Source organism: Symsagittifera roscoffensis, chromosome 9 (genome assembly GCF_963678635.1).
Source record: "Symsagittifera roscoffensis chromosome 9, txSymRosc1.1, whole genome shotgun sequence".
NCBI classification, from domain to species: Eukaryota; Metazoa; Xenacoelomorpha; order Acoela; family Convolutidae; genus Symsagittifera; species Symsagittifera roscoffensis.
The window spans coordinates 45,663,570-45,672,504 of record NC_087070.1 but is presented as its reverse complement, the minus strand read 5'-3'; positions in this window follow the sequence as shown (position 1 = coordinate 45,672,504).

Below are 8,935 nucleotides of genomic sequence, written 5' to 3'. Positions count from 1 at the left end.
TTTTCCCAAAAAGAACAAAGTTCCTAACACTAACATCCTTTCTGATTTGAAAAATGTTCAAAACTTTTCAAGATACATTTTCTGTCCACTTTCTTTGTTGATTTTCTGCTCGTTTTCCAAGGTAATATTCTGTAAATATAAAAAATGCTAGTGGTTGAAAAATAGCGAAAAAATAGTGGAAAATAGATTAGTAGCTGAGTTGGATAGGATTGGTTTTCGAGGTACAATAAATGGTACTGCGTTTTTGCTTTCGATGTGGATCTTAAGGTGAGTTAAAATAAATTGTGGAAACAAGCCTGAATACTCTCCACCCGGATAAATTGACCTTAATTGCAAAAAATTTATACACAGGTAGTTTAGGAGGTAGTTTATTAGAAAATTATCATCTTTAGGGTAGACATTAGGTGGGCTATTAATTTGCCTTTAGTCTGCTCTCTTCAATGTTGTCATTGCTTACTATTATGCAATATCTCTCATATGCTTCTGTTGCTGATAACTTTTTGTTCTCGGATTTGTTTCAAAAATGTTACGGAGAAATAGAATCTTCTTCTACTATTCTTTGTAAAGCGTCGAAAGGCTTTATTCCATGAAAAATAAAGGAATTGTGCTTCGTTTGAAGAGGGAAATAAACACAAACTGGGCATGAAAGGAATGTTATTTTTAACATTTACTGGTGCTAAATTGGTCTGGTCGGACATTCATTCATAATACGAGAAGGGTTCAATGTGTTATTTTTTCTTAGATAGAAATAGAAATTACATGTAATCACGCGATTGCCCTCAATGGTAATCATTTAGCTCAGTTTTTTTCCATACCGATTATTGAATGTTATAAGCCTCGTCAATTCCATCGGGTTATTCAAAAAAAGCATTAGTAAGTTATTTTGACCTCATATTGCTCGGATTGTTTGCTCAGTGTAGAAAGTTTTTTTTTGTAGAAACCCTTGATCGCGTTGTAAAAGGACACGTTTTTCGACCATTTGAGTGGGAGCCTCGTTTCTTATCTTTGTTCGCCAATTTAATTAAATTTCTAGGTATTCACGTAGATCCTTGTGCAGTTGCTTTTATCATCAATATAGCAGTTTGAAAACTTTCCGTTAGTTCTTTTGCAGATGACTTTTTTTCGATATTACACATTTTTCATGTTTTTAGAATACCCCTCGTTCATTTTATTTCGTTGGTTGGAATTAGTCTTTGGTTTTTTCGGCTATAGTGCAACTATACCTTTTGTAATTCAAATACCACAAAAAAGTTCAAGTTCAAGGAAGTTTTTAACATTGTTAACAGCTTAAAAACAGCTCAAGATTGGAGTCTAGACATAAACCTCTAGAGAAGACCTTGACAGCAGCCTACCAGAAGGTTGACAATTTCGAATTTTATCAGGTTTATCAATTATAAGATTTCTGAAAATTTCTTTAAAAAATCATACAAAGCGTTAGATCTCGGAAACTTTAAAGCATTTGAGCAGTCAAGTTCGGAGACAGGATTTTCAAAGCCTGAGAAAACCCTGACAGTACCTAATTACAAGGCTAGGAATTTCAAACTTTGCAAATTTTGAATCCAAGTTTTAGAAAAAATAAATTAAAAACGTCAAACCTCGGATACGGAAAATTACGGATACGGAGCAGTCACATTTTGAGTTCCGTTTTGCAAAACCTGAGAAGACCGTAACAGTAGCCAACTACAGAGTTGACAAATTAACAACTTGTGGAGCTTAGCAAATCCAAGTTTTCTGAGAGTTTTAAAACAAAAATCATTTAAAAAAAGTCATATCTCGGAAACTAAAAGCATTTGAGCAGTCACCCTAGGAGGCAAAATTTGCAATTCCTGAGAGTACCCTGACAAACACTAATTACATGGTTGAGAATTTCAAAATTTTCGAAGTTGAACAATATAATTTTCTGAAGCCCGCATTTAAATATAGCTAACTACAGCTAACACGATATAGTCGGAAGTATATTTTTAATGTAATATTTGCATTAGCCAAATAAGATGATGTTTGCGCTTTTCAAATTAAAAATTGTCTATGCCTCCCAGATGAGGTGCTTTTCCCAAAAAGAACAAAGTTCCTAACACTAACATCCTTTCTGATTTGAAAAATGTTCAAAACTTTTCAAGATACATTTTCTGTCCACTTTCTTTGTTGATTTTCTGCTCGTTTTCCAAGGTAATATTCTGTAAGTATAAAAGATGCTAGAGTGGTTGAAAAATAGCGAAAAAATAGTGGAAAATAGATTAGTAGCTGAGTTGGATAGGATTGGTTTTCGAGGTACAATAAATGGTACTGCGTTTTTGCTTTCGATGTGGATCTTAAGGTGAGTTAAAATAAATTGTGGAAACAAGCCTGAATATTCTCCACCCGGATAAATTGACCTTAATTGCAAAAAATTTATACAGAGGTAGTTTAGGAGGTAGTTTATTAGAAAATTATCATCTTAAGGGTAGACATTAGGTGGGCTATTAATTTGCCTTTAGTCTGCTCTCTTCAATGTTGTCAAGTTGTCATTGCTTACTATTATGCAATATCTCTCATATGCTTCTGTTGCTGATAACTTTTTGTTCTCGGATTTGTTTCAAAAATGTTACGGAGAAATAGAATCTTCTTCTACTATTCTTTGTAAAGCGTCGAAAGGCTTTATTCCATGAAAAATAAAGGAATTGTGCTTCGTTTGAAGAGGGAAATAAACACAAACTGGGCATGAAAGGAATGTTATTTTTAACATTTACTGGTGCTAAATTGGTCTGGTCGGACATTCATTCATAATACGAGAAGGGTTCAATGTGTTATTTTTTCTTAGATAGAAATAGAAATTACATGTAATCACGCGATTGCTCTCAATGGTAATCATTTAGCTCAGTTTTTTTTCCATACCGATTATTGAATGGTATAAACCTCGTCAATTCCATCGGGTTATTCAAAAAGCATTAGTAAGTTATTTTGACCTCATATTGCTCGGATTGTTTGCTCAGTGTAGAATGTTTTTTTTTGTAGAAACCCTTGATCGCGTTGTAAAAGGACACGTTTTTCGACCATTTGAGTGGGAGCGTCGTTTCTTATCTTTGTTCGCCAATTTAATTAAATTTCTAGATATTCACGTAGATCCTTGTGCAGTTGCTTTTATCATCAATATAGCAGTTTGAAAACTTTCCGTTAGTTCTTTTGCAGATGACTTTTTTTCAATAATACACAATTTTCGTGTTTTTAGAATACCCCTCGTTCATTTTATTTCGTTGGTTGGAATTAGTCTTTGGTTTTTTCGGCTATAGTGCAACTATACCTTTTGTAATTCAAATACCACAAAAAAGTTCAAGTTCAAGGAAGTTTTTAACATTGTTAACAGCTTAAAAACGGAGGTTCAAGACCAGAGCAATTCAAACACAACAAAGAGCAATTTTAAATGTAACTGCTAAAGAGCTTAAAAACGAAACAAACATTATTTGAACAGCGAGGTATAAACTTGAGAACACTCTCGCACAACACTCCTTAGGATAAGAGTCGATTAAATTTGAGTTTTATTTTCTGTGTCTATAAAAGTGTAAAATAATCAATTAAAACCAATTTAAATTGGATTATACTGTATTTCATTAAAACCTATTTCGCCTCTGTTTTCTTGCTTACCCCCCCACCATAAGCATCATTTTTTTTTGTGTAACGAGGGGTTTTACAAGGTTAAACATGAAGACCAATTATGTTTGACATGGCCTTCTTAGTTCGCGTGCCAATTTTAGTAACATCCGATAAAGTGACCAAAATTTCACAAGTAAAATTTTGCAGGTGGAGGGGGAACGAAAAAGAGTCCCTATACCAAATATAACCTAGTATTTTCCACTTTTATAGACACTGACAATAAAACTCCAATTAAATAGATTTTTATCCTAAAAATCCTGTGCGAGAAGGTTCAAGTTTATAAAAACTAGCAAGCGTGTCTCCAAGATTAAATGTTCGTTGTTCAAGTTTTTCTAAGCAAGCTTGTCAAGCCATGAAACTTTTAAATATTTCAAGCTAATTCACGCAGGGAATTGGATGGCGAAAAATTAAAGGCTCTCTTCGAAGCCTTTCAAGCTATGAAACTTTAAAATATTTCAAATTAAATAAAAAAGCAAATCGGATGGAGAAAAATTTAAGTTTTTCTAAGCAAGCTATTACATCTACAAAATTAATTGAAAATTTTGATGAAGCGAATCAGTCCGGAAAAATTGAAAAAATTTCCTACTTAAAAGTTTTAGTTTTGATTCAAGCTAATCAAGCGATAACTTTAAAGAATTTCAAGTTGTTTTTAGAGCAAAACAATTTTTTTGGAGAAGTTTAGGTTTTCCTACCCAAACTACTCAAGCAATGAAACTTTGAAAGTTTGCAAGTTATTTCACGAAGAGAATTGGATGGCGAAAGTTTTAGTGTTTCAATTGGAGTCATTAGACCGACAAAACATTGAAATATTTCAAGTTATTTCATACACTGAATCGGTTCCCGAGAAGTGAGTTTTTCTTAAACAAGCTATATAAGCCATAAAAATTTCAAGCTAACTCACATAAAACTTTGAACTATTTGAAGTTATTTCACTAAGGAAATCGGAAGGCCAAAGTTTTAGTTTTTCAATTTGAGCAATTCAACCGATGAAACTTTGAGAATTATTTCAAATTATTTCAGAGACCGAATTGATTCGCGAAAAGAGAGTTTATCATAGGCAAGCAATTCAAGCTATAAAGATTTGAACTATTTCTATAGACCAATTCGGTTCGCGAACAAGGATTTTTCTTAAACAAGCTATTCAAGCCATAAAAATTTCAAGCTAACTCACAAAGGAAATTGGATGGCGAAAAAATTTCTATTGAAGCCTTCCAAGTGAAAAAATTTTGAAATAATTTAGGTCGTTTCATAGAGCGTATCAGTTGGCAAACACTAAATTTTCTTAGAAGGCTATTTAAGCGAAAAAAACTTCGAAACAATTCAGGTTGTTTCATACAGCTAGTCAGTTCGCGGAAAAATATATTTTTTCTTAGCAAGACATTCTATCTAACAAACTAAGTTATTTCATCAAGCGAACCGATTGACGAACAAAAAAATTTTAAGAAGCTAATCAAGCGATGGTGATTTGACAAATTTCAGGTTGTTTTTCAGACCAAAACGTTTTCCGAGAAGTGTAAGTGTTCCTACGCAAGCTATTTAAGCAAGTAAACTTTGAAATTTTTCAAATTGTTAAATGAAGGAAATTGGAGGGCAAATTGTTAAATGAAGGAAATCGGAGGGCAAATTGTTAAGTGAAGGAAATCGGAGGGCAAAAATCGGGGCCCTGAAAATTTTTCGGAGGGATCTAATCGAGCGATGAATTTAAAACATTTCGTCATCTAAATTGAATGGTTTCGCAAACATTTCCTATGAAGGCTGCTCAAGCGCTGAAACTTTGAATGATTTCAAATTATTTCATAGAGCGAATTGTTTTTGCATCAGTTAACACTTTCCTATGCAAGCTATTCAATCAATGCGTTTTTGAAATATTTCAACTTATTTAATTGAGAGAAGCAAATCACACGAAAGTTATTCTCAGGCAAACTAACCAAAAAACAAAAGTTTGATTTATTCCAAGTTGTTTCACTAAACGAATGGTTTCACGAAAAAAAGGTTTTCATAGGCATAATTAGGCGTAAGCTTAATTTAGGCGTAAGCTTCATAGGCGTAAGCTTAATTTTTCTACGCAAGCTGTTCAAGTTATGAATTAGTTCAAAAAAATTCGAAGCTCGAATCGAAGTGCGAAAATTTAAAGTTTTTCTAGGCAAGCTATAAAACTTAGAGGGAATCAGTCCACAAGAATATTTAAATTAATCCATGAACCGAGCTGGATGGCAAAAAAATTAGTGCTTCTAAAACAGCTGTGTCAGCTATGAATCTTTTAAATACTTCAAAATAATTCGTGAAGCGAATCGGTTCACGAAAAATTTTTTATTCGGCAAGCTATTCATAGACTGCATCAGTTTTTCTTGGCAAGATATTCCAGCTCTAAAAATATGATATAATTCAAGTTATTTCATAGACTGCGAATCGGTTCGCGAATTTTTTTAAAGCAACCTATTCAAGCTAAGAAAATTTGAAATACTTCAAGTTATTTAAGACCAAATCAGTTTGCTAAAAATTGAGTTTTTCTAAGCAAGCTATTCCAGTTCTGAAACTTTTTAACATGTTAAGCTATTTTATAGACTGCAAATCGGTTCGCAAAATTTTTTCTTCGAAGCAAGCTATTTAAGCTATGAAAGTTTGATACGTTTCAAGCTATTTTATAGAGTGAAAGAATCAGTTCGCGAATTTTTTCAAAGCAAGATATTCCACCTCTGAAACTTTGAAATAATTCAAGTTATTTTATAGACCGCAAATGGGTTTGCTAAAAGTTACTTTTTCGAAGCATGGCGGAAGCTGTTTTTAGTTGATTCGTTTCAGACTGAAATCAGTCCGTAAACGCGAATTTTTGGACAAAAAGTGGACAGGTATTGTCTAGCCTTGCAGTTGAATCGAGTTCACCGTTTGTGTTGAATCGAGTAACCTTGCATCGAGTAGCCTTGCAGTTGAATCGAGTTCCAGACTGTTTTCAAAAAGATTCTATAATACTGAAGAGAGACGTCATATTCTAGAATATTCCAGACTTTAGAAAATTCGATGGTTCTTCTGATCTAGGCCTTTTTAAACGTTGTGCTTGGTGGTATTTCTTAACCATTGCGCCTCATGACTACGAAAAACATGTGATTCGATTAAAAAACAGATAGATTGCTCAAATAAAGAGGATACAGAATTTACTGGATTTTAACAAAAATATTTGTTCTGTTTATAGCTTTGCTACAGTTAAGTTATAGTCAAAATTTGTCTTTGTTGTAATTGAAATTCTTGTGTTGAAATTGAACTTCCGTTTTTTCATTTTAAACAATTTGTGGAATTTGATTTTCATATAGTTGAATTTGAATGTTCGGCATGGCGTATTTGAATTACAAAGGGTATAGTTTGTTTTTAGTATAAATGTTTGGAGTTTCTTCGCTCTGCTAGTTTTTTCTTATAAAAAGATTACATAAGCTATCGTTAAACCATTCAAAGTTTTACAACGGTGAATGTGAGTAAATTATTGTTTACTATTTCTTTTGGAAAGTCTCAAAATCAAGAAAATCACGAATATCAATTTAAAAACTTGAGTTTGGTATTATTGCGGCGATGATTGAAGTGATCGGGAAAAAGCGCAAGTAAGGGAAATACAAAGCGGATTTTCAGTGGTAGAAGGTAAGTTTATTTTCTGATGAAATACTCGAAAAAAAATCAAAATTTTGGTTGTAAAATTCGAGCTCGTATTAAGGCAAGGAAAGAACGGACCTTTAGCGGAAAACTCACAAACATTTCTGCCTATTGACTCAAAAATTGATAGCCTTTGAAGACATCGGCCGGGTGTAACCAATGCGACACATGGTACCCTCGGTTTCAATTTATTGTTAAACACGTGCAAACGTGTCATGCTTTCACGAACAAACTCAGTGAAAAAATTCTTTGCGGGAAAAACTTCTAGTTATCGGTTGCAACAGCATTGCTTATTCCAAGGGTATACATATCCAATAGACATTTGAAAGTGTCAAGACAAAATTCATTCACTGTTCTTTGAAATTCAAGAACAATTTATGATTGAAACATTTTTCACATAAATTAAAAACACCTATTGACACAGAGGCGAAGCTGAGTTTCGCAAACACTTGCGAGAAAACGACCAAAAGGCAGCTCTATCAAGTTAAAAAAGAAAAAGTAGAAATAAGCCTCAAATTAGTAAAAACTCGGCTATGTGTAGGATTCGAATCTGCGACCTACTGAAATCAAGAGATTTTGAGTCTCACGCACTATCCCCTCAGCTGCTCAAGCTTAACAACCGACAAACACTAGTTACGAATAAAGAAGCTACATATGCTAACAAATTGCCAATGCGATTCAGCACCAAATACAAATAGACTCAGTTTTGCAATTAATAATTTGGAATTTAACAAAAAAAGGCATCCACACTAACTTTGCATGTAACAAATCGCTAAGCACAAAGCCACATTACGTATAAATTATGCATTTCAAAAAACTACGAGACATATTGACTTAGAAAATATCTGAAATAGAGTTCGTATTATTGTGACGTTGTTTGAAACAAATTTTTTTTCAGTTCATTTGATGAATTAAAAATGCAGAAACTGTGTTAATTTATTACAACTCGAATGTCAAACCACATGCTATCAAAAAAGCTGTAAAGGTTCCCCAAAAGTGGAACCAATATTTGCGACTTAGGTTGGAAAAAAAAGAAGGTTTGTACTAATACACAAGCTTCGCAAGTGTAATAGAACTAACTCAATTGCAGTTAGAAATTGCAATTTTTTTTATTCCGATTGGAAAGCTAAACATTACCAACAGACAGTTGGAAACGAGTCATGAAGGCAAGTAAACGGAAAACATAGATTTACTTCAATAAAAAAACTCTACTTTAGCCCCTAATGCCCCTAACTTTTAGAACAATTTAACTCAATTTGAGAAAACTTTTCCTGATTTTTTCAGTGTTCGATAGTCGAGTTTGGCTTCATTTTAATTAAGGAAATGAGCTGAACTTAAAAAAATCAAAAGTCAAATCTCGAAAAGTGAAATTTGAGCATGCACAAATTTCAAGACTTTCCCCGAAACAAAAAAAATCCTAAATTGTCAAGACCTATACAAAATAGTTTCATCGACTATTAATAATCAACCGTCAAGCGGCTTAACGTCAAATTTTAGTCTGATCAAATTTCAAAACTCCAGAAAATTTTTTTTAAAGAAATTACCCAGCTTAAATAAAAGATAAATCACTTCGTTCATTAATATTTAAAAACGTTAAAAGCATAATTATACAAAATTGGAGTTAATAATTGTTCAAACATAATGAAAAGACATGGAACATAACGGGTAC